Consider the following 2,300-nt stretch of genomic DNA (forward strand, 5'->3'; position numbering starts at 1 on the left):
TATGAGAGCTCCATATGCTTCCCGTCCTCACCAACACTTCTTATGATTGGTCTTCTGGACCAATCTAATAGATGTATAGTGGTGTCTCATTGTGATTTTAATTTTCATTTCCCTAATGACTAATGGCATTGAACATCTTTTTATGTGCGACTACTGGCTATTGACATACACTCTTTTATGAAGTGTCTGGGAGCAGCGGGTGGCAGGTGTTTTTAGAGGGGCTAGCATTGAGGCCCCCATGTGATACCCACGTGCAGATGTCAAGTGGGCAGTTGGAGACCAGAGGCTAGACTTCAGAGGAGAGGTCCAGGCTGGCAATGTAAATTCAGGAGTTGTCAGCTGATCATTGTTTAGAGGCCTGAGGCCGGATGAGATCACTAAGGGAGGGCATGTAGAGGAGAGGCCAGGTCTGGGTCTGCAGCACTAGAGTAATCTGAAGCCAGAAGATGAGGAAAAACCACTGAAGACTCTAAGAAGGAGCGCTGGTGAGTTTAGAGGCAGAGGAAGAGAAGAGAGTGCTTATGGCAGCAACACAGCAGTGCTGCTGCTGCTGCTGCTAAGTCGCTTAGGTCATGTCCGACTCGGTGCGACCCCATAGACTGCAGCCCACAGCAGTGGCCGGGCTCCAAAGGTGGCCCGTCGAGAAGCGCACTCTGTTCTGCACACCCTTGTCTCCCACCTTCATTCTGGGCTGGCCCTGTGAGAGCAACAGAATGGAGCTCTGAGGCCACGCTGTGGGGAGCTGTAAGAAGCCCTGTAGCTTCCACCTTTGATTTGGGACATTGTGTGCACATGTGCTCAGTCGTGTCCGACCCTTTGTGACCCCCTGGCCTGCAGCCCACCAGGCTCCTCTGTCCGTGGGATTTGCCAGGCAAGAATACTGGAGTGGGTTGCCATCTGCTCCTCCAGGGGACATTCCTAACCTAGGGATTGAACCTGCATCTCTTGCATCTCCTGCATTGGCAGGTGGATTCTTTATCATTGCACCACCTGGGAAGCCCCTTTGGGACAATGCTCTGGGATAAATTAGTTGCCATTTAAGATATCTGACTCTGAGACTGCCACAATAGGGGGAAGCCCAAGCTAGCCACGTGGCAAGACAATATGAAGAGGAAACAATGGTCAGCTGGTCCCTGATTCTTCTGGTCATCTCAACTGAGGTGGCAGACAGGTGAGTGGAGAAGCTGTTTTGGATGTCTGGCCCCATCAAGCCTTGACATGACTTCAGCAGCAGCTGTGTTCCCCCCACGCCCTCCCAGCTTGCAGGATCTTAGTTCCCTGACCAGGGACTGAGCCTGGGCCCTCTGCAGTAGAAGCACAGAGTCCTAACCACTGGACCGCCAGGGAAGTCCGGGCAGCAGCTGCTTTCTGACTGCAACTGCATGAGAGACCCTAAGCGAACCACCCAACCCACCCACAGGACTCTGATGGATAATAATAAATGGTTGTTTTAAGCCTCTAAGCTCTGGGGTAGTTTGTTACACAGCAGCAGATAACTGAGACAGACATGAGCAGTGAAGGGAGAAGGATCAGCCTCCCTGCCTCAACAAAAGCCCAGTACCCTGCAGCCCAGAACCATGGAGAGAGGGGTGCTCCACCTCAGCTGGAAGGTTCTCCAGCATTCTGATGGGCCCCTCCCTGTGAAGAGGAGAATAAGCTTCTCATTGGAGGCTAGAAGCTACAGGAAGCTGCTGGTTCTTGCCTTGGGGACAAGTGGGTGCCTGTTCCCACCTGACCTTTACATCAATAGGGACCACTTCTCTCTGTTTCTATCTCCTTGTTTCCTTTCTTCTTTCTGTCTTCTGGTAGTTAAAACATTTGCAAGTCAATACTGTATATATGTATATATGTAACCTGGTGGCTCAGCATTAAAAAAGCTGCCTGCCAATGCAGGAGATGTGGGTTTGATCCCTGGGTTGGAAAGATTCCCTGGAGAAGGAAATAACAACCCACTCCAGTTTTCTTGCCTGAAAAATCCCATGGACAGAGCAGCCTCGCAGGCTACAGTCCATGGGGTCAAAAAGAGTCAGACATAACCGAGGGACTAAACAACAACAATTTTATATGTATATAATATTGTTACATATATATGAAAGTGAAAAGGGCTGGCTGCTCAGTTGTGTCTGACTCTTTGCGACCCCATGTTCTGTCCATGGAATTCTCCAGGCAAGAATACTGGAGCGGGTTGCTATTTCCTCCTCCAGGGGATCTTCCTGACCCAGGGATTGAACTCACATCTCCTGAGGCTCCTGCATTGCAGGCAGATGTTGTTTTTTTTTTTTTTTCTTTTAACGGCTGAG

General features: G+C 50.3%; 1 long non-coding RNA gene across 1 annotated transcript; it reads left to right on the plus strand.

The window, feature by feature from the left end:
• Positions 1-204: 204 nt before the first annotated feature.
• On the plus strand, positions 205-1,419 carry LOC129625135 (uncharacterized). The gene is made up of 3 exons (XR_008701271.1): positions 205-485; positions 1,071-1,171; positions 1,260-1,419. It is a non-coding gene; the product is annotated as an uncharacterized LOC129625135 (long non-coding RNA).
• Positions 1,420-2,300: the final 881 nt, after the last annotated feature.

This window comes from Bubalus kerabau, chromosome 13 (assembly GCF_029407905.1).
Source record: "Bubalus kerabau isolate K-KA32 ecotype Philippines breed swamp buffalo chromosome 13, PCC_UOA_SB_1v2, whole genome shotgun sequence".
NCBI lineage: Eukaryota > Metazoa > Chordata > Mammalia > Artiodactyla > Bovidae > Bubalus > Bubalus kerabau.